This window comes from Quercus suber, unplaced genomic scaffold (genome assembly GCF_002906115.3).
Source record: "Quercus suber isolate HL8 unplaced genomic scaffold, Cork oak 2.0 scaffold_106, whole genome shotgun sequence".
Classification (NCBI taxonomy): domain Eukaryota; kingdom Viridiplantae; phylum Streptophyta; class Magnoliopsida; order Fagales; family Fagaceae; genus Quercus; species Quercus suber.
Window position 1 is genome coordinate 431929 of NW_027069571.1, and position 25197 is coordinate 457125.

At 36.0% G+C, this 25197-nt stretch overlaps 1 pseudogene; it reads right to left on the reverse strand.

Annotated features, from left to right (window-relative positions):
* Window positions 1–5780: 5780 nt before the first annotated feature.
* On the reverse strand, window positions 5781–24021 carry LOC136068250 (uncharacterized; annotated as a pseudogene).
* Window positions 24022–25197: the final 1176 nt, after the last annotated feature.

A 25197-nucleotide genomic window follows, 5' to 3' on the forward strand; every position in this document is an offset into this window, starting at 1 on the left:
TAACTTGAAGGTGGAGGGTGCCACATCCTTGTTACCTTTCTTTTATGAGTAATGATAGTCACATACTTCTTATTACACACTCTCACATGACTAAAATTATGTTTTTAAAACACAATTTCACAATTAATTTTTTTTTTAATGTCCCCTTGTAGAGTTTTTATTAAGGATAAACTTGAAAAGTTCACTTTTTTAGTCATTTGAAATATCCATCTAAAAAAATGATAGTATGCCATTTTGGAAAACCACTTATTAAATCCTTTTAAACTCTTTCTTTAGAAGGTTTGTTTGAATAAACTTTACACCCATGAATAATCAAAAGATGGTTTTGTAAGCATATGGTAAGCTGACTTCACCGTGTAGCTTCCGTCAGGTGACCAAGGCCACACTAACCAGTCCTCATGGCACAGACTACTCACATAGATTCTTCTAATTAATCACATCCGCTTCCCAAGGGTAAAAAGAGGTATCCAACAACTCAACATTCCACACCTTGGTATTTGGATAAAAAAGATCACATACTTTATCCAATCCCCCCCCAAGCTTTGGTGAGATCACCTTTCTTCCACCAGGTTCGGGTAGCCAATTATGGTCCCAAATACTAATAGTACGACCATCACCAATCCTCCAAATTGCCCCCTTCTGAATCACCTCCTTGGACTGCAAAATACTACTCCATGCATAGGAACATTTTGAAGGGACAGATGCCTCCAAGATGTTCCCCCCCAGAAAATATTTAGAGCTGAAAACCTTATACAACATAGTATCCCTTTTATGATGCAGCCTCTAGACCTGCTTGGCAAGCATAGCCTTGTTAAAATTTTGGATGTCACGAAAACCCATTCCTCCCACAGATTTGGAGCTGCATAATGTACTCCCTTTTACCCAATGGATTTTCTTTGCCTCACCTTGCCCCCACCAAAAATTTCTGATCATTGGTTCAAAGTCTTTGCATAAACTAACCGGAAGCTTGAAAACACTCATTGAATAGGCAAGAATTGATTGGATTACCGCCTTAATCATGATCTCCTTTCCGGCTTGGGATAACAATTTCTCCTTCCATCCTTGCATTTTCAACTAAATGTGTTCTTTAATCTGTATGAAACAAGCTTTCTTGTTCCGACCAACAAAGGAGGGTAAACCCAAGTACTTCTCATAATGTTGAATTACCGGAATACCAAGTGACACCTTTATTTCTTCTTGGATTGCAGCATCCATGTTCTTGCTAAAGAAGAGAGTAGTCTTGCCCTTATTTACCTTTTGGCCCGATGCCACTTCATAAATGTTTAGAAGCTCTTTTATTTTATCACACTCTTCCAATGTAGACCTGCAAAATAATAAGAAATCATATGCAAAAAAGAGGTGAGTGAGCTTCGGTCCTCTTCTGCAAATTGAGAAACCATGAATATCACCATTATCTGCAGCCCTTTTTAGGAAAGCATTCAATCCCTCTGCATAAAAAAGGAAAAGGTAAGGAGACAATGGGTCTCCTTGTCTGATTCCCCTAGTTGGTGAAATCATTCCTTGTAGCTCCCCATTTACCAGTATGGAATAGGACACAGGAGTGATGCACTCCATGATCAAAGCTACCCAAGAATTATGAAAGCCCATCTTCAACAACACTTTCTCTAGAAAAATCCATTTCACCCCGTTATAGGCTTTGCTCATATCAAACTTTAGAGCCATGAAGCCTGTTCTTCGTGTGCAATTTGTTTTCATATGATGCAAAGACTCAAAAGCAATCAAAACACTGTCAGTAATCAACCTCTCAGCAATAAAAGTACTTTGTGTTTCCGAGATGATTTTATTGAGAAGAGGTTTTAGTCTATCGGCAATGACTTTGCTCACAATTTTAAAAATCACATTACATTAGCTTATTGGTCTGAACTCTGAAACCTTCTCCAGATTTTTTACTTTTGGAATTGAAGTAATGAAAGTGTGATTTATAGACTCTAAAATAGAGCCATAATTAAGACAAGATAAAACAGCTTGAGTGATATCCATACCAACATTGGACCAGTAGGTTTGGTAAAATAATGGAGGCATACCATCCAGGTCAGGAGCTTTTAAAGGTGCCATATCCTTTATAGCAATCTCCACTTCCTCTGTCGTGTAAGGAAATGAACTTATAAAGCCTGGATACCCTTTTTTTAATCTCATTTCTCCTTAATTCAGATCCAAGAGTCATAGATTAGCGAGAAAAATCTTGGAGTTCATAAAAGAACCACAAATGCATCATCCAAATACGAAGATTAGATTAGTAAAAGTTGGAGTTTCTAAAGCTAAAAAAACCCAAGTCATTTTGTGGAACATGTGAAGAAGCTGTTGCGAAGTTTATTAGTTATCATATTATCATAATTTGTAGATCCTTTCCTTTTGTTTTAATTAAACGTCTTAGTTAGATGACCAAATTTTATTTGAACAGAAACTGAAAAATCACTTTTGAGTTATCATTTGATTTTTTTTTTCTCTCTCTTTAGAACATGACAATGACATCATCATATTATTAAAAATTAACGATTTTGGAAATGTTCATAGCTTAGTGAATTATTCTGATAAAAAAAAAATTGTTGGTAGTGGGTCTTTTTCTGTTAATTAGCAAATTGTATCGTCTTTCTTTCCTTCCTGGTACAATTTCATTGTCTTGAATTGGAACTGTGAAAGGTAGTTAAATTAATTAGTCTTTTTTTGTTTTTTGGGTCTTGGTTGAAGCCTATTGAATTGTAACACCAACCATTGCCTGCAGGTGTTACGCCAAGATATTGTAGAAGGTCAAGTCACAAGCGATTTATTTATTAAACCTGCATGATGCACTTTTTGACTATGTATATCAAAGTTTTGAAACCTAGACCATTTATTGAACCGTAAAATGGAGAGGTTCAAGGTTTTTAAGGTCGAACCGAGATTGAACCGAGATCGAACCGTAATGACGTCATAATTAATTTAATAATTATTTAAATATAAATAAATATATTAAATTAGTAAAAATTAAAAAAATATTTAACTAAAATATAAATAAATATATTCTTATTTTGACTTACAATTTCAGAGTTCCTGTTTTATATATATATATATATATAGTCTTAAAATTTTAAGTTCATATTTCAATCTCTAAGCCCAAATATCAATTCAATAATAATAATAATAATAATAATAGTAGTAGTAGTAGTAGTAACAAATGAACAATAATTTGTGATGGTAAGAATCAATAAAATTGGAGACTATTTGTGATGGTAAGAATCAATTCAAAAAAGTCCTGCCGTGTTTGGTTGTTGAAAAGTAGAGTGTTTGGGGTGAATATTGTTAAAATATGAGTTTATGCGACACTATATAATATATTAGTATGTGGTAAGTTATTGATAGAAATGAGGAGAGAGAGTTAATTTGGCAAAACAAAGACCAAATTTAGAAGTAATTCCACATTCCTATTTGGAAATTCAACTAAAAATTTTGGACAAATGGGACCAACTTGACACTATAATTAGGCATTAGAAAAATCGAGTTGGATTGAAGTCCTATATATATAATTAATTATCCTAAAGATACCTTGCGTGTCCTATTCATACCTACTCTCTAGTTTGCATTATCACTCTGACAGACTCATTAACACCACCACAAATTTGACAAACAAAACATCACTCTCCACCACATTTTCAAAACCACCAAATTATCTAATTGACTAAAATCAAAAGAGAACAGAAACTAGAAAAGGCAAATCTAACATTTGCAAGAATTAGCACACGGATGCAGTTTCTTCATCCACTTGCAAGAATCAGCCCATGTTTTCTCTCCACCTTCCAAATCAATTTCACCCTCCAAAGCAACGACAAGTTACTGAAATCATCTATCTTCAAATGAGCTCTAGAAGTTCCAAAGACACAAGCCTTGAAAAAAAGAGTTTCAAATGGCAGCCAAACTTTAGCTTTGTCCACAAAGACTTGAATTTGTGCTTTCTTTTCTTCGTCGTCTTCTTCTTTTTTTCTTTTTTCTTTTTTTTGTTTTTGTTTTTTTGTTTTTTTGGTTATATTATATTATTATTATTATTATTATTATTATTATTATTATTATTTTATCCTTACAAATCAATGGTTCCAGATCTAAAAAAAAGAGGAACCATCCAAACCTCAAAAACTGGCCACGGTTTTCAGAACCGTACAGTCTGACCACGGTTCGCATGAGTCCTTGCTTTTTTCCCATAGAGCAGTTCTTGAAGTTAAAAAAACTGCAAAATTGAGAAGTTCGAGATTTTTCCGGTCGGACTGTATGGTGCGGTCCGGGTTTCAAAACCTTGTGAATATGTACCTAAATTGTCACTGGATTTTCTTCTACAAGTAAAGCAAACCTGACATTCTAATTCACGTGTCTTTTTTTGTACTTGTAGCATAGAAATAGAATAAATGTCGAATTGAGATTGAACCCCCCCAATATTAATTAATTGGATATTGGCATGCAGGAAGATGTTGAAGGTTTGGTGGTATATTGTTATTGTTTGATTGACCATTATTTAACATTTATAAGTTCATTTTCTTGAATTTTTTTTTTTTTGGTATCCAGACTTTCCTTATTGTAATTTAAAGAAGTTATTTCTTACTTCTATCAAAAGTTATTTCTGATTTTTAGTTTTTTATTGTTTATTTTATTTTATTTGATTTTTTTAAAATTGTAGAAACCGCCATCTGGTAAATGGTAATGCCCCTTTCATTAAAAAGACAATGAGATAAGATACATACATACCAAACATGGCAAGGGCCAAATGAAAGCCATTATCTTATACTTAAACAACTTTATACATAATTGCATGACTTCATAATTTTTTCCAACACTCCAAGCATTTTTCGTAATGTATTTGTCATCTCATTTTATGGCCATAAACTAATATAAAATATGTCATATTTAAAAAGCTCCTTTTGTTTTTAATCTCTTAAACATGTCATATTTCATGTACTGTTTCAATTCTCATTGTTTCCAGGAATTCTTGGCCCCTTAAAGAAAGGAAACAAAAACTTCGAGAAAAGCAAAGAGTTGATGAGAAAATAACAAGAAAATGAAATGCTTTGGTTATCTACAAATTATTACTAATTTCCTTTAAGTCATATATGATGCAAACCATGTCTTGAAGATACTGATTGTAGTTTTTATTTTTTATTTTTCCTTCCAATAAGCTATTTTAGAGATTCTTTTTTCAGTTAAAATGGGTACTTCAAAGATTATCACGATAATTATGATGTATTGATGTTGAGAAGAGCAATGATAATGATAGTAAACGTTTATAAATATCCCTTTAATCTTTAAAAATCTAATCCAGGAGGATTAAAATGGACAATTATGATGTTGGGAAGAGCAATGATAAAGATGTTAAACGTTCATGACAACCCCTTAAATCTTCAAATTTTAATTCAGGAGGATTCAAAGTTTCAAACCTCAATATGTGTTTAATTGTGGTATTTCACCTATAGGGTTCAGAACTTAAAAGTTTCCAATCCCTGATATAGATCTGTTTTCAATAATTTACTCCTGCAATTACAGTTCATCTTTGAGCGGTAGGGCAGTTTCACAAACCTAGCAAAAGAAGTAGAATGCTGTGTGCAGAAAACACGCAAGAACATGCTGCAATATGCCATGCCTAATAGTTCTTTTGTTTTGTTTTGATTCACTGTTTTTCTGCTGGGAATAGCTTGCAATCTTAAAATTGAAGATCTTGACAGGCGTGTAGCCCACGGCACCCCTTATTTCCCTTTCACAATCTCCATATAACAAATTAACAGTTTATACATTTTCCGGAGTTACTGATACGACATGCTGAACTGCTTTATAGAGAAAATTAATCAGTAATAAGTAATACAAAAGGCCAATGCTATTGTGAAACAAAAAATCACTTGAGAATAATTTACTGTCATCAATTGGGATGAACAAAAGCATTCAAGGGCAGCCTTACAGAACTCCGACGAAGCCACAACTCATACATAACCATGTAAAATGCATCATAATCAACAGGGGAAAGGTGCCACTGGAAATGTTTTCGCACCTTCAATGCGTTCCTTTGTAACATTAGATATTCTTCAAAGCTAAACCTCTTAAGGATTTTTTTAAGCAATGGGATATCTAAAGTGGCAACATTAATTGAGAAACTTTTCCAGTTTAATATGTCTGCAAATGGGAGATCATGGTAGTCGGCAATGATCACAGGAACACAACCATAATATAGTGAATCTGCAATACGAGCTGTGTTTACTTCATAGCCTTTAACATGGAGGCAGAATTTGCTCCCAAGCAGCTCATCAGCATAAGGAGTTTTGAGCCGGCCATAGTGGGCAAAGATCTCGGTGTTATTTCTCCATACTTGAAGAAGTTTTTCTCGGACTGGGGAGTTAATTTTTCCAGCAAAGAATGCGAGCTTCTTCCTGTAATTTCATTTGTAATGGAAGCAAGATGAGTTCCAGTTGATTCAGACATCACAGCAACAATAAACCATGACAACATAATTTTTATTAACATTAATATATCTCAATGCATGCTAAATTGATATATCATGGACACAGCTCCCCCTCCCTCAATAGCGAAATTAGAAAAACAAAAATGAGTAGACATAAACTAGCCAGAATAGTTTATAGCATAATAATTAACCTACTTTGGCTGTTAGGTTTATCAACTGAAACCTGGTCCAGAAGTTAATCAGAGAACAAATAGATGACTATTCTTTCCGTTCTGTAATTTCGTGGTGTTGGGTCCCACTTATGAGCTAGTAGACAAGGTGTCCTTATTAGCTTTGGAATCCCACATTGACAAGTAAGGAGGTGGAATAGCTCCTCTATAAGAGTAGTAATCCCATATCAGTAAAAAAAAAAAAAAAAAGTAAAATGGTCTATAGATATGAGTGGTCGTATAACTTTGTATAGTGTGAGAATTGGAAGACAATTTTTCTAGTGTGATAGTGTAGTAGGAGCATCATTAGTTGTGTAACTTGGGGTCCTAGATTTGAGAGTGTCAAGTATGTGACTTTTAGAGTTAACAGTTTGTAATCCATATTGTTGATAGTTGATATACCTGTGACATAGATAATTAATCATGTCATACTTTGTGTCTTGTAGAGCTTGTTATTTTATAATTTTGTGTACTTTTTACACAAATTGATATTAAACCTATTAGTTAAGGATCTTATAGATGGCCAGCACAAAGTTCAAGGTAAAATCCTTTGATGGGAAAATAATGTCTTTGGATAAGCATTGTCAAAGATGGTGCAACAAGGATTGATTAGGGCACTACATAGACTTTTCACTATGTCTGATTATGAATGTGTGTGTGAAAATCACTTACAAATTTGAATTTGAACTTTGATTAAAGTGTTGTATTAGCTACATTTGAAGGAAGGTGATGATATTAGGATCATTGAAATGCTTTTAATAGAGTTGATTACTTAATTATCAAATGTGAATGGTAAAATTGAGGAGGAGAATCAAGCCGTACTGCTTTTAACTTCACTTCAACCTTCATGTGACACCTAGGTGACTGTACTATTGGTTGGAAAGGAAATGCTTAAAATAGAAGGGGTAAAAAATAACGCTTTGCTGGTAATAAAGAGAGAGAAAGCATTCAAGAACTTATACAAGTTGATATAGTTAAAAAGTAAATTGCATGGTGGAGCAAAAGGTAGAGAAGAGCGTTTGATTAAATCATCACAAAGGGAAGAGAGATATGGATGGTGCATGGTGAGATTTGCAAAGAATCTAATTGATGATTGCGAAGGAAATTTTGACTAAAATTTTCAAATATTATTTTAACTCAAGTAATCACATCGTTTGTTAAGGACAAAGGACTTTTTTTTTTTTTTTTTAACAATGATGTTTCACAAAGAGAGTACTATTTAAAACAACTCTTCATGGGCTAGAGGTGAAGATTTGTTGGGTGTTAGCCGTGATATTGTTATTTTATTATTTTGCATCCTTTTAGGGAAAAAGATGGGGAGGGGGGGAGTGAAGTTGGTGCAGACACCACATGATGGCACATCTGTGAAGATTATCTTTATCATTTATGTTATCTTTATTTGGGTTTATCTTTAGTATTGGATTAGTATTTGAGATTGTTAGGATTATCGTAATAGTATTTGAGATTGTTTAGGAGAGTTTATCTTTATCATTATGATTCCTGGAAGCTGTATATAAAGCTCCAGATGGTTTCTTTTGTAGTTTACAGACTATTATTATTATTATTGAGACTATTTGCGGAGATTGCATATTATTTGTTTGGTGGTGATTCCAAACACCTTAGGTGGGAAGCCTAAGGTTCTTCGGTAGGACTAATCTAGGTGGGAAGCCTAGGTTATCCTACATCAACTTGGTGTCAGAGCCCAACTCGATCTACCCTTTCAGCAACCAAAATCATGATTGACAACCCACAACCACACTCACCATCAAAAATAACTCAACCTCCAGACATGCCATTACTCAAATACTTACCCCACGAGATTTGCAAACTAACGCAACCCAATTTCTTACCTCACGAGATCTGCAAACCAGTGCCAGAACCAGTCCGAACCATATACCCTCTTTGGCCACACAAATTCTTCATCCCAAAACCAACAGAAAAGCCCACTACTCCCCCAAAACCGCCTTTTCACCGTGCCCGACTCTGAGGACTACCATTAGATCAGAAACAGAGAACATAAATTCCACCCAAAAAAAAAAAAATTAGATCGACAACTTCAAATTGCCAGATTGAGAACAAAAGAGTTGAAAGCCACCACCAAGCTGCCGATCCCACCAATGGAATGACGCCATCGCACAACCCGCCGCCAAAATCATCTCCAACAACCATCGCCGACAAGCCATCACCATCGCTCCCACCATGCCACTTCACGGGTTTCGAGATCTGACTCACCAACTCCGATCTCCACCTTCGAGTGCCACTAACAGTCATCGCCGACGAGCCCAGCCGTCTCTTCGCCGTCTACTCCAAAGATGTTTCGTGCTTGTTCCGCCGCTTTGTCTCTTTTAGTTTTCTTTTGTTTCTAGTTTCGATGTTTAGTTTTTGAACTTGGCAGATAAGACTTTAGCTTTATATTATAGTTCTTTCTTTATTGTATTATATTAAAAAAAAAAAAAAAAAAAACTCAATTAGGTCAAGCAGAAGCCTTAAGAAGGTCCCAGTGCACTCCACGTGAAGACCAACAAGCCAAATTTCCACTTCCACTACACTAGACGTGAGGCCCAATTTCCCCATTGTTAGTAGCGTGACCCACTGTCTAGTGAGGCCCAGGTTGTTAAGTCAGCCCAACCAAGGTGTGGACTTTCCTAACTTAATGGATTGAAATGCACTTTCAAATTTAATATCAATATGTCTACTATGTGCCTCAACTTTACCTTTAGTAACATGCTACTGCCTTTGCCCTTTGTTCTGCTTAAACTTTCACATGAATTTATTATTTTAACTGTTGGTTTATTTTCTTTCAGCATTTTATTTTAGCCCAAAAAAAAAAAAAACCTTTAAAGTAATTACTTCTCAGTATTAGTGGTTGAACTAGCCTAATCACATTGTAATAATTAGGTCCTTTTAATTTAATTCTTGTTGAAGCTAGTACTGCTTGAATGCAACAACTTGTGTAATTCATGACTTCTCTTCACATATAATTTAACTTTAGTATTATCCTTACTATTCACTTGCTAGAATTAGTTTGTTGATCTCTTTGCATGCATTTGCGTAGTGGTCGTCTAGTAACTAGTTCTGAAGAACAGTCTAATTCCAAATTAGAGTCTAGTTTTGAATCCCAGTCTAGTCCCCAATCCCGCCTAAACATGGATCCTCCTCCCCAAGATGAATTATGACAAGCCATTGCAGAGCTTACTGCCCGTCTAGGCCACTTAGAGGCTAGGTATGACAAGGATAATGCACATAATGGAAGAAATAATAATAGGCATGGCCCTCACCCTAGGCAAGACCATAGAGACAATGAAGACTGAGCTAAGCATATCAAAGTAGAGACCCCTACCTTCGATGGTGTTCGGAACCCTCAGGTCTACAATGATTGGGTGTGAGAGATGGAGCATTTTTTTTTAGTGGTATGAACTTTCTGAGGATAGAAAGGTTAGGTTTGCCAAAATGAAACTTGTAGGAAGAGCAAAACTCCATTGGGATAGTGTTGTCAACCACCTCTATAAGACCCGCCAACCACCCATAACTCTTTGGGAAGAAATGAAGGCCAAGCTCAATGAAAAGTACTTCCCAGTCTCTCATCAAGGCAAGTTGTTGGATCAATGGCATGATTTGAAACAAGACAATAGGTCTGCTACTGAGTACGTAGAACAATTTGAAGAGTACAGGATACGTAGCAATGCAACCGAGGATGAGCCAATTACTTTGAGTAGATTTAGGAAAGATCTCAATTATGATCTTTAAAGAGAATTGGTGGCTTGACAGATCTCAACTCTTGATGATGCTTATACCTTAGTGCAAGATTTAGAGTTGACCCTTAAGCCCCAAGGTGGAAGGAGATTTGACAATCGCATGTTGCCTCGCAACAATTTTGATGGTCCCTAAGGTAGATACCTCCAAGGTAGCCAAAATAGGCCTTATCCCAGCAATAGACCCTTACACATAGAAGAAAATCCTCAGGGTAGATACCAACAAGGTCCTCAAACTAGACCCAATCCCAACAATAGGCCTTTGCGCCCAGAAGATAAAAGGAAGAGTGTGGTTAGAGAGACATTTAGGCCAAATTCTAGAATCCAGTGCTTTAAGTGTCAAGGCTTTGGTCATATGGCTGCCCAATGTCCTAATAAGACTTTGTTGATTAAAGAATTGGATGGAGAGGAAGAGGTAGAAGAAGTAGTCTATGAGCCTAACATTGAAGACGTTGTAGAAATAGGAGAGGATGATTCCACCCAATTAGCTTGCATTAGAGCCCTACCATCTTTTGACAACCTCAGTGAGGGTAGTCTTGATACTCTTTGTAAAGTTATGATTTACAACTATGTTTTATGTTGGTTTTATTTCATGACAAAAAGTGTTGTATTTGCTTTAATTTTGATCATTGTATTTTGTGAGATTTTATTATATTGGGTTTAGTATTAAGTTGGTGAAGACTCAAGTTAAAATGAAGAATTAACGGATTTCACGAGAAGCTCGCGAGAAGCTAAGCCGCAAAAGAGCCATGTCAGAAGCACATGCTGGAAGCTGAAGAGTCATGCCAGACTGTCATTTTCGCAAGTGTCTCGCGGGTAAGACCTTCTCACGAGATAGTCGCGAAACATTCTGCCTGGAGAATTTTTTAAGTGAGATTTCCTTACCCTTCACCTATACTATATATACCCTCATTACCCACAAATGTAAAAGAGGCAATTTAGAGAGAAAAATCCTAGAGAGGTTTTCTACAACACACACACCCATCTTTTAGAGAGAAAGCTACTCATCCTTAGTGAGAAATCATTGTAGCCTCTTCTCCATCCCTCTCACATAGTCATATCTTGAGAGGAGATTTGTACCCAAACACAACTCACACCTTTTCAAAGTGTAGAGAGTGTATTGGAGATTGGGAAGTTTTGAAAATTTGCCAAAAGAAGCCGATGAGGCTTGGTGGATGCAATCGGGCGTATTGCGGGATCCGGAGAGCTAAAGAAGACAAGGCTCGGCGAAGTCAATTGGTAGCAGGAGCTTAGAGGGCTCAAGTACATGGGGTAGACTAGGCTTGGAGGGCTTTTTGTTATTCATGTACTCCAACTTATTCTCTAGTGGATCGGGCGCATTGCGAGAATCGGAGAGTTAGACAAGACAGGGTTCCGAGAAGCCTTGTTGGAGTAAGAGCTTGGAGGGCTTAGGTACAGTGGACAGATTAGGCTTTGAGGGTCTCTTGGTCACCCATGTATCCCAACTAATTGTCTAGTGGATCGATTACCGCTTGGAGGGCGGCAAAAATGTTTTTTATCGAGATCTTCGATTTCCTCTTCGATAACATATCTTGGTGTTATTTGTGTTTGCATTCTCTCTTCTCTTACTCTTGTGCTTTACTTTTATGGTTTATTGTTCATGTTTATGCACTAGAGTATTTTCGGTTGATCGCGCTTCATTTACTCTTGTTTCCGCACTTAGATAAGTTAGAGTAAAATCAATCTAACCGTAATTTTAATTGGGGGTCTAAACAAGCTCTTGTATTTTCAACACATTTTAGAGCATTCACTCTTGTAATGATTGTTGTTAGGTGTACTCTAGCACAGTCCAAAGAAAGTGATGATTCGAAAAGAAATACTATCTTCCAAACCTTTGTCAAGTGTGGAACCACAAATTGTAAGGTTATCATTGACAGTGGAAGTTGCATTAATTCAGTTTCTTCTAAACTTGTCTCCCTCATAGGTTTGAAGTTAGTTGCCCATCCTAAGCCCTATAAGGTTTCTTGGGTAGATGATTCATATATCACCATCAAGGATAGGTGTCTTGTTCCTATTCATATCCTATCATACAAGGCTCAGATTTCATGTGATGTGATTCCAATGGATGTAGGACACATAATTTTGGGACGACCATGGCTCTATGATTTAGATGTCACTCTTTATGGTCGCTCGAATTCTTGTTCCTTCATGCGACAAAGGATTAAGCTTAACCTAATCAAAACTAAGTTTGTTAGTGCAAGTAAGGCTAGAGAAGAGCCCAAAAAGCAAAGTATGAACCTCATTAGTCCAAAAGAACTTGAAAGAGCTATCAATCAAGACTCCATTATCTTTGCTTTGGTTTTTAAGGAAGCTGCACTAGATAACTTTGAAGAACCAAGAAAAGAAGTACAATCAGTGCTTCAAGAGTTCTAAGATGTTTTCCCTAAGGAGCTTCCAAATCAGTTGCCTCCTATGCGTGATATTCAACACGCCATAGATCTTGTCTTGAGAGCAACATTCCCAAATTTGTGCCACTATAGAATGAGCCCTCCTCAACATGATGAGATGGTTAGACAAGTGGATGAGCTCTTGCACAAAGGATTTGTGCGTGAAAGCTTAAGCCCATGTGTAGTCCCTGCACTCTTGACCCCAAAGAAAGATGGATCCTGGAGACTATGTGTGGATAGTCGTGCAATCAATAAGATTACTATAAAGTATCGTTTTCCTATCCCTAGGTTAGATGATATGTTATGTCAGAAGCCACAATCTTTTCGAAGATTGATTTGAAAAGTGGATACCACCATATTAGGATCCGCCCAGGTGATGAATGGAAGACTGCTTTTAAGACAAATGATGGTCTATATGAGTGGCTTATGATGCCCTTTGGTTTATCAAATGCTCCTAGTACTTTTATGAGAATGATGACACAAGTACTAAAGCCTTTCATGGGCAAATTTGTGGTAGTGTATTTTGATGACATCCTCATTTATAGTAAATCAAAAGGGAAATATTTGGACCATCTTAAACAAGTTTGTTCCACTTTGAGGAGAGAAAACTTGTATGCCAACCTAAAGAAATGCTCTTTCTTCACTAATAGTGTCATTTTCTTAGGTTTTGTGGTTTCATATAAAGGAGTTTCTGCTGACCCACAAAAGGTCAAGGCCATAGTGGATTGGCCCGAACCCAAGAACATTCATGAGGTTCGTAGTTTTCATGGGCTTGCAACTTTCTATCGTCGCTTCATACGTGGATTTAGTACAATCATGGCACCAATCACTGATTGTATGAAGCAAGGCGAATTCCAATGGTCAAATGCTGCTGGTAAAGCATTTTAAGAAATCAAGAAGAAGATGACAGAAGCACCGGTGATGCGCATACCAAACTTTGATAAGGTCTTTGAAGTGGAATGTGTTGCGTCTGGTTCTTACTTTAGTGAGAAATTAAATGAGGCTAAGAAGAAGTATTCAACATATGACAAAGAACTCTATGCTGTGGTACAAGCTTTAAGATATTGGAGCCATTATTTGACACCCCATGAGTTTGTCATATATTCTGATCATGATGCTCTCTGCCACATTAATTCCCAAAAGAAATTAAATGCTCGACATGTCCCTCGGGTTAAGTTTTTGCAAAGATTTTCTTTTGTTTTGAGACATAAATCTAGTGTTGAGAATAAGGTAGCTGACGCTTTGAGGCGTCGAGTCACCTTACTTTCTGTGATGAGCACAAAAGTCATAGGGTTTGAGAAGTTGCAAAAGGAGTATGAATCTTCCCCAGATTTTGGAGAAGTGTACACTACACTTAGGACTGAGCATTGCAAGCAAAAGGAGTATGAATCCTTTGAGATGGCAACTTGTTTAAAGACAATAAGCTTTGTATCCCCCGCACATTAGTTAGAGACTTTTTGGTTTAGGAAGTGCATGTGGGAGGACTTTCAGGACATTTTGGATATGATAAGACAATTGAAGAGGTAGAGAGGCAGTTCTATTGGCCAAGTCTTAAAAGGGATGTTGCCAAGGTAATTGGTCAATGTCGTCAATGTCAACTGGCTAAGCATTGCAAGCAAAATACTGGCATTTACACTCCTCTACTAGTTCCACACCGTCCTTGGGAGGACATTAGCATGGACTTTATACTAGGTCTCCCTCGTACCCTTAGGAGGTTTGATTCCATCCTTGTAGTGGTAGACCGGTTTTCTAAAATGGCTCACTTTCTTCCATGCTCTAAGACTTCTGATGCATCCAAGGTAGCCAAGATTTTCTTTGATGAGATTGTTAAGTTGTATGGGTTGCCTAAAGCAATTGTGTCAGATAGGGATGTTAAATTCATGAGTTATTTTTGGAAGACCCTTTGGCACATGATGGGAACAAAGTTGAAATTCTCCACAGCATACCATCCTCAAACTGATGGTCAAACTGAGGTTGTCAATAGGAGTCTAGGAAATCTTTTGAGGTGTTTCATAGGTGAGAATGGTAAGACTTAGGAATCTATACTCCCTGTAGCCCAATTTGCATACAATAACTCAGTCAATAGGTCCATAGGTATAAGCCCATTTGTAGTTGTTCATGATTATACACCTAGGAGACCTTTAGACCTTCTCCCAATGTCCTCACATGATAGAGTTTCTGTGTCTGCAGTAAAGTTTGCTAGTCATATGCATGAGTTGCATAAAGAGATCAACAAACGAATTCATGCTAGTAATCTTAAGTATAAGACTTAGGCTGATTTACATCGACGTCATTTAGAGTTTGATGTAGGAGATTATGTTATGATTCGTATCAGGCATGAATGGTATCCTTCAGGAACAGTTAAGAAATTGCAGGCCCACAGTGCTGGCTCATTCAAGGTATTGAAGAAACTTAGACCTAATGCTTATGTGATTGATATACCTTCATATTATGGTATTAGTTCTACTTTTAATATTGCTGATTTACTTGCTTTTAAAGGTGCAGCAGTTATTCCCTATGACCCTTTTGATGATCCTCCCTCTTCTTCTTTGGCTAACCCTATCCCTAGCCCTACACCATCTTGTTTCCAAAAGGCACATAAAGATATTATTGATGTTATTTTGGATGAGCAGTCTCTTTTCACTAGGGATGGAATAGTTCAGCGCTTCTTGGTTCGCTAGCGAGAATGGCTTGACTCTGATTGTACATGGATCACTAGAGAGGAGTTGCAACAGCTTGATCCCGCTCTTTTGGAGGCTTACTTGAATACACTTGCTACCACCTCATCTCTACCTCCTATCACCCACACATATGAGCGTTGACAGAGTCGCTATGCTGACCTAGTGAGCTTGTGGCTTGATGGAGTTTATTCTGATGTCACTTGATCCTTATGAGCTTTACTCGACAGGGTCGAGTTTCTCCCACCCCAGGGGAGTTGGTGCGGACACCACATGATGGCACATCTATGGAGATTATCTTTATAATTTATGTTATCTTTATTTGGGTTTATCTTTAGTATTAGATTAGTATTTGAGATTGTTTAGGATTTGTTTAGGAGAGTTTATCTTTATCATTATGATTCCTGGAAGCTATATATATAAAGCTGTAGATGGTTCCTTTTGTAGTTTACAGACTATTATTATTATTATTATTGAGACTATTTGCAGAGATTGCATATTATTTGTTTGGTAGTGATTCCAAACACTTTAGGTGGGAAGCCTAAGGTTCTTCGGTAGGACTAATCTAGGTGGGAAGCCTAGGTTGTCCTACATCAAAAGCACTTTCCCCCCTTTATGTTTGGGCCCTTTAGGATAGTTTGCAATTTCCCCCTTAACTTTGAAACCAACCAAATTCCCCTTCTATGTGGGGAAATGAGCATATACCCCAAATTCGTTACTTTCTCAGTTAAATCCAATGGAATTTTTTGAAGAAATTATTAGTCGTATACCACAAGGAAGAGAAAAAGTTGAGGATTGCATAGTTTTTTTTTTTTTTTTTGTATAGCATATGTAATCATTGTGATTCCATTGGGCATTAGCTCATTTTCCAAACATAAAGGGCAAAATTATTTGGTTTCAAAGATAAGGGAGGGACTTGTGAACTACCCCAAACATGGAAGGGGAAAATACTTTTTCCCCTAAAAGGTGCAGAATTATCAATAAAAATGGTTGACAATCAACCTAATCAACAATTTCACAGGTGTTATACTTGGAATGCTAGCTTATGCAGCATATGCAAATGCTATGCTTAATTGCCTAGAAAAGGAATTAACACTCTGTTCACAGTGTTCAGTTGCCTGGAACAAAGAAAGAACATAAAATTGGATTATTAGATCTACTCCAACTCAAATGGATTTTTTTTAATAATAATTTCCTTTCCTTAAACTCCACTACAAACTACATCAAACAATAAAGGTTGATCTCCTTCAGTGGGTGTAGAAAGGAAATTCCAAGACAAAAATGAGAGAAAGAAAGCCAAATATTATTTTTGACCTTTTGCAATGTTAAAGGAAAAGAGAAAAGACTGAGAATGAAAAACATCTGATGATGAAGAAATGTTGATCTTGGTCAGCAAGTGCTGAAAGAAAATTCCAACACAAAGAAAATTCCAACACAAGTAAAAGAAAAGAAACTCAAATATTGTCTTTTGAACCTAATCAATGGTGAATGAAAAAAGAAAGCAGAGAATGGAAAGAGATCCCGATGATCTGATACTTACTCAACCTGACCATCTTGACAATCGACATCAAGGGATTAAAAAGATAAGATAAACAATTGGGAGATTAGAGATAAAGGTTGTACCCAATGCACAAGGCTCTAGCTTTTGCATAGTCTGGGAGAATTAGTTTGTAGGTAGCCTTACTTCTCCCTCATTGAAAGAGACTAAATCCTAGACTGTATTTGTGCACACCAATTTGCATGGAGAAAAAACTTTTCTTTTTAATAAGTTTTGGCTCCAAGAGGGGGAAGAGGAGATTTGATCTAGTGATCTCTACTTAATGGGGCATAATATCTAGTCAAATTTGCTACCTCATGGGGTTAATTGTTTAAATTTCAAAGTAGGTGGGCTTCTAAATGTGGTGTTTCGTTGGTGATTTTTCAAGGCCTTAGCTTTATTTTCTTTTTTTTTGGGGGGGGCGGGGAATTTGAGAAAGTCATTCCAACCTTAAGATGCTTACTTGATAATGGTGGGGAAAGTAACTTGAATTGCACAATCAGACTTTTCCTACTGATTAAAGTGGTCATGTTTACATGGGCATGTCACTCAAGAATAAAAATAATAATTAATCTAACGACACATGACAGACATGACAAAATGCATTTGGTTTTTAGTCTAAGAGATGTGCAGTCAGTTAAGATATAACTCCTTTTTCTATTTTCGTTTTTCTTTCCCCCACTTTTTGAGGGGAGATGGGGAGGAAAAATGTTAAATAACTATAAGCTGAATAACATAAAATGCCGTAAAAGCTATCATCTACCCAAATGCCCTTCTTAAAAAACAAATAAATCAATAAATTATAAACCGAGATGACTTTTCATACTGGCTTTCTGAGATTGTAAAATATCCTCCGCCTTTCTTAAACTTTGACATAGAGGATTTATAAATCTCTATTTTCATAAAATTTCCAGTATAAAATAAATGATGATTAGAAAATAAAAATAAAAACCAAACTCACCTGTTTGATGAAGAAAGATTAGGGAGGACTCCTTGTCTTGGCCAAATTTGTGGCAGGCATGCATCTTTATGAGCAATGTACCCAGGGTGGAAATAGGTAGAAGAACACACAACTTGAATTGCATTGACTTTCACTTCATTTGCTTTATCCATTGCTGACCGTCCAATGGAATGACAGGCAACATAGAAATGATCAGCCCCACCTGTCCGATTCCAATATGGGTACTTCTGACTAATATTGAGGATGTAATCTTTAATAAAATCTTTAATACCTCCTACACCAATTCTGGGGTCATGCCGCAAGCTTGCAATAGAGAAAGGCAGAAAGAAAAGATCTGCCTTGGTTGGATCTTTTGTGAGGAAATGGCTACTCATAAGGACCTTCTTAAAGTAACTTTCACTAGCATAATTACCCCAGGTTCGGAACCCACTGGCAACAGCACATTTGCAAAAGGATCATTTCGCCTGTGAGGATAAACATATATCTTAAAGCTCCTATTCATTTCCTTATAGTCTTCCACAAAGATATCTCTATCATGGTACACCTCGTTGTAATTCACATAGTTTCCTGAACCATAAAAAACAGTGCAAATGGTCAGGTGAACTCATCTGAATGTGACAGATCCCTCTACTGTAAAACAAGGGCAAATATCCATCAAGTCGGATACTATTATACACTCCCCAGTTTGACTCACTAAAATATTTCACACCTCTGATTTAATCAACATATTTAATAACCTTGTATTATGAGGATATTACCCACTGTATTGCATGACTGACTCCATTGAAGCTGGACATATTCCGGAAATTTGTTCATATGACACAAAACACTAACCAATACAAGATGAGAGTGCAGAATCAGCTAACCTTGCTTTCATAAAAGTGTCCTAGTCCTCAAACAAAATATCCACCATAAGACAACATAAGCAAGTAGCAAACGATCCATAGCATCATAAACATATCTTAAAAGTAGGACTTTTTTTTTTTCTCTATCATCTTGTTCTTAGTGAAGCTATTGCTTATAAAGAATGTATTTATTGGGGGAAAAAATGCTAAGAGAGCCACAATCAAATTGAAATTTTTAGAAGCTGATGCAGGCAAAAAAATCTGTTCTAAGCATAGACAAGTTATCTATTACGCACTAGTAGATTTTAGAGAAGGTTACTTTTATCTATTCAGAGCAAATATGGATGTATAAGGGTCCTTCGAAGCATACATGATACAAGGTCATTCAGTTGCAAGATATTTATATTCTATATATCAGACCGAACTCTGATCTCATCATGCAGATGGATCAAATTGACCTTCAACTATCAATGCAATAAATAAAGCAAAAAAGAAATTTGCTAATTTCAAGGGTAGTCATACAAATTTTTCTTAAATGTGACCAAAAGACAATTTTAAGTTTTATTAAAATGGAAGTTGCAGTTGGACTTCGACATACAAAACACAACTTTCATATTTTTATAAGACAAAAGTTGTATTCCTTGCCAAGAAATCTATTAGTAATTTTCTCAGAAGTTGTATTAGGCAAAGTTGTATTAGTAAATATATTAGTAATTTTCTCAGAACCGTAGGGAAAAAAGGACAACAAAAACCTTTTATTATTGATGTTGTTTTGGTTTGAAAAACAGATTGAAGAACTAACCTCAACAATGCTAGAGGTTGTATTAGGAAAATTTGATGGAGGTTCTAATCTATGATGCACGGACGCGGCAAAATGGGCGCCGCACCCACGTCCGACGTGGCGATGTGGGAGCTACGCATCTGCCTGCGCGTCAGTGTCGTGTCTGATTTTTTTTTTTTTTTTTTTTTTTTTTTTTTTTTTTTTTTACAGATTTGCGCCACCGACTCGGCTCCAATTTGCGCCAACTCGGCTTCGATTCGCGTTGAACCAGGCTGATTCAGCTAGAATCGGGTCGTATCAACCTAATTGAAGCGTATCGGCCGCCGGCTGAAATTGACCGAAACGGCCGAAACTGACCGAAATGGCCGAAATCGGCCTTGAATCATGCATTGCACTTGCAAAAAATTGAAACCTAAGCCTTAGCTGTCCAAAAACTGAAACCTAAGCCTTACCATTGAGTTGAAACCCACGAACATAAGCCTTACTTGAGTTGAAACCCACGACTGAATTTAGAGAGATAGCTAGACATGGCAAAACGAGTCAAAATTTTCTGACCTAACCGACCTGACCTGAAAAATACCTGATCCAAACCCGATTTTTTTTTACCCGAAGCAAAAATGGGTTGACCCGTGTTTTTTGCGGGTCAACCTGACCCAAACCACGACCCAACCCGACCCGAACTATTTAAAAAAAAAATAGTAAAATTAAGACAATATTGGTTTAATTGTTTATTGTGAGTTTTAAGGAAACAATTGATAAATTTACATAACTACATGCAAATTAATTGAAAGATAAATGGTTGAGCATTCTATAATGAGTAAAGATTTTTAGATATCAAATAGTAAAGTACATGCCAAGATAATCTGGTTACAATAGAGTTAAAAACATAAATTTAAAATTGTAGACATGTATGAGAAACATTCATAAGTGTGAAAATAGTGAAGCGAAAGTATCAAATCAGCATAAATTATGAATGCTTAGACCTATTTTTTTTTTTAACAATTTATGTCCAAAATAAACGGTTTTTCAAAATAAATTATGATATTTTCTAGAGTATGTGTTGCTTAACAATGATATGATATTTATAAAAAAGACCATGTATAAATAAGTAAGCAATCAAACTTTAATGTATATCTCAATTAAAATAAAGTGTCAACCACAATTAATAATAGATTATAAAATTAATTTTCAAGATTGTAAATTTTTTATATATTTTTATTTTTTATCAAATGAGTTATCCAATAAGTCATTTGTAATTTTGTTTTATATTTTGGAATGTTGATATTGTGTAGAAATACTAAAATACTTAATCCGTAAAGTTTTAAATAATAACTCGTCTTTAACCGTAAGGTTTAAATGTCTAATAGGCACAACTAAAACCCAACTTTTAAGCAAGTTGTACACATACAACTTCTTGAAATGCCCTCTCAGCATGAAAAAGTAATAGCTTTCATAATGTTCTTATTAGTAAAACCCTCAACTTGAAAAAAATAAAAATCTCATTATGTACTTTCATTCTTTTATGTGCCATATTGGCCTCATGTTTAAAAAATTTTCATACTTCTCCTTCATAAATATTTTACCCAGATTACTTAGGTTATCCACTCACTGCATAAATATGTGATCATTATTAATTCTTTACTCTCTTTTTCCTGGTGGATGCAGCAATTGAAGTACTAGATGGATTATTTGAAATTGCAGCTATTGGGTTGACTTTTTTTTTTTCTTTTTTTGATAGGTCTATTGGGTTCACTTCTTTTTGCAAGGAGTCATTTTCATTAGTTTCAACCTCCTCCCTTTTAACAGTTTTAGCCACGTCTGTAGGGTCTTCTGTAGCCGACCCAATTGCTCTATCTTTCCCAAAAGCAAGGGTCAGTTCATTGTAGTGGGGGAATGATTTATTCCTAAAACCAGCTTTCCAAGTGTGAGTCTCTTGATTAATAAGATCAGCTATAGAGCCATTAGTTATGCAGGGATTATTCAGCATAGTAGGCTGACACCTAAACCACTTATGATCCCTTAAAGGGATATCTAAACCCTTATTAACCCACCATCTCCCTTCCTTATGTTTAGGGTTATCAGATTTAATAATATTCCTGCAAACCATGATTGATGTGTTTTAGGAGAGCAATTATGAATGGATCCCCTAGGATAGTACTTTGCCTTGAAAGTTCTTGCAACTAAGGAATTTGGATTGTGGCATAATCTCCAATATTGTCTGGCCAGCATTGCCTCATTCTTTAGGCTAAAACTTTTGAGACCTAAACTTCCCCAAGACTTAGGGCAGCTTAGCTTACTCCACTTAAGAGAATGTAATTTCTTAACTCCATGAGCATGACCCCACCAGAATGCCCTAACTATAGAATTCATCTTCTTACAAATTGTTTCAGGTACTTTGAAACAAGAGAATGTATAAAGAGGGAGAGTTTGAAGTACAGAAGTTATTAGAGTGGTTCTCCCAGCTTGAGATAAAAGATTTGCTTTCCATCCTTGAAGCTTGGATTGAAGCTTATCCACCAATATTGAAAATTAGCCACTCTATTTCCCCTAAGCTTAAAATTAAGACCAAGATACTTGCTGGGATTTTGAACCAAATTTACTTGAAGTTGTCTGGCCAAGCGTTCTTGCTCAAACATAGGCATGTTTGGAAAGCAATAAAGGTCAAATTTATCAAAGTTAATGTCCTGACCAGATATTTGGCAATACCAATCCAAAATTCTCTTTAAGTTTGCTACTGATTTATTGTCCTTTTTGAAGAAAAACAATGAGTCATTAGCAAACAACATATGTGTAAAAGTACATCCACTCCTACCAACTTTAACTCCATTGATTAATTTGTCATGTTCAGCTTTTTGTAAAGACAATGACAAAACATTAGCACACATGAGAAAGAGGTAAGGAGAAAGAGGATCACCTGTCTTAACCCTTTACAAGGCTTGAAAGATCTAAACCTACTGCCATTAACAAGGGGAGTGTATTGGACTGAAGTCACACACTCCATCAGCCAATTAATCCATTGTTGATGAAAATTCATGGCAATCAAAACAGCCCTAAGGAAATTCCAACTCACCTTATCATAGGCTTTTTTCATATCAATCTTTAAAGCTCCAAAGCTACCTTTTCTACCCTTTTTCTTCTAAAAAAATGTCCATGATCTCATGAGCAATGAGTATATTGTCAGAAATATTCCTCCCTTTTATAAAAGCATTTTGAAATGGAGAAATAAGACTATCCATGAAAGGCTTTAATCTATTGACAAGGATTTTGGATGTGGTCTTATAGATCACATTGCAAAGACTAATGGGCCTAAAATGTGTCACTTTATCAAGAAAGGGGATTTTGGGAATAAGGGTAACGAAAGTATGATTCAGAGGCTTAAAAAGGGACCTTGAATGAAAAAAAAGGCTTGAATGGTGTTGACAACATCTGATTTGACTCTCTCCCAATACTGTTGATAAAAGAAAGTAGGTATAACATCAGGGCCAGGAGCTTTGTGAGGACCTAATTGGAAAATGGTGTCCTCAATCTCAAGGTTAGTGACTAGTCTATTCATTTCCAAGCACTGTTGGTGGGATAGTTTAGGAATATCAATAGTTTGGAGTTCACTCAGAATACTATCAACACTAAGCAGAGCTATATCCTCATAGGAAGACATAAAATGGTTAGCCAATCTGTTTTCAATTTCCATTGGATCCTCCAACAGCAAACCCTCTTCATCCTTAATATGTGAAATTCTACTCCTAGCTCTTCTCTGTCTAACCACAGTTTGGAAGTATCTAGTACTTCTATCTCCATTTAGAATCCAATTGCTCTTAGCCTTTTGAGCCCACATTGTTTCTTCCCTGTTCAAGAGTACTTCTAACTCCTCTCTCACAGTTTTCTTTTTCCTAACAGCTTCTATTGAGTCAATGGAATCCTGGATCTCCTATAATTCAGCCATCTTCCTCTTGATATCATTAACTAGCCTCCCAAAAACTAACTTATTCCACTTTAATGCTTCTCTCTTAACATTAGATAACTTGGTGAACAATTAGGTAGCCCTAGAACCTTTAGTTTGAATTCCCCAAGCTTGAAGAATCATATCCTTACAATTTGAATGATTTAGCCACATTAATTCAAACCTAAAAGGTCTATACCAAAAAGGTAAACGCTGCTCAAAGTTCAGCAATATAGGTCCATGATCAGAGTCAACTATTGGCAGATTGTGTAGGGAATAATGTGAATATGAATTAACCCAATCAGAACTAGCAAATGCTCTATCCAGCCTCTCCATCACAAACCCTTCCTCCTCTCTGTTGTTCATCCATGTGAACTTCTGTCCCACGGCAATTAAATTACAAAGTTGCAATTCAAAAATGAGTTGTTGAAACAAATCAGCTCCAACAATTGTGCCCTGATTTAATGAGAATTTTTCCTCCATGGTGAGTATTTGGTTGAAATCACCAATACATAACCAATTAGGATGAGCTAAATTTTTTAAATTCCTAATTTGTTGCCACACCTCATTCCTCCTTGAGTGATCTGGGTGACCATAAATGAAAGTAATAGACAAAGGGTTGCCTTTACTGTCTAACAAATCAATGTGAATAATATGGCTTGAGTGATAGACTAGAAGATTAATAGCCTACCAATTTGTTTATTATTTGGTTGAAATCACCAATACATAACCAATTAGGATGAGCTAAATTTTTTAAATTCCTAATTTGTTGCCACACCTCATTCCTCCTTGAGTGATCTGGGTGACCATAAATGAAAGTAATAGACAAAGGGTTGCCTTTACTGTCTAACAAATCAATGTGAATAATATGGCTTGAGTGATAGACTAGAAGATTAATAGCCTACCAATTTGTTTATAGAGTGGCTGTACTTGTACTTATTTTTCTAACTTTCATTGCAACCACGAAACAAGTTTTTTCAATTATGTATATTATAAAAATCATATTTTGCAGCAAAATGAAGCTTGATGTTTCACAAAAATAGAAAATGAAAGATAATATTCTAATAAACTCTTTATCTTGCATATCAAGAGGGAAATTATAGCAAAATTTAGTATATAACTAATAATAGATGAATTTAATGATACAGTAGAATTTTGACTTCTATTTAGATAAATCAAAGTCAAACATTTTTTTTTTCTTTAGTTTTTTTTGTTCTAATACTGTATGAATACTAATTTTATTTTTCATTTATTAATGAACGGGATAAAATTTAGGGTAGACGGATCCATTCAACTGAAGGCAATCATAAGAGATGGTACTAAGGAAATGGATGGTCTGGCGTACTGACAAATGACCAATAGAACAGATTGTATCTCGGATAGAAGGGTAGGAAGATGGACGGACTCTCCATAATGAACAGATTCCAACTAAATAAACGAAAGGGAGACGGGTAATGAAGCCACATGGACTAAGTGGTCTCCAAGAAACCTCGAATGGAAATGTCTTGAGCCCTACGATTAACCCTAATCAGCAAAGTCTCTATATGGAAAGGATCCTGCAAAATACATGCATTTATGAGAATCTTTCCCACACAGAAATGCCTTATTCGCCAAGAAACAAAAGTCAGTTTCACACTACTATAAAAAACTCAAAGCCCT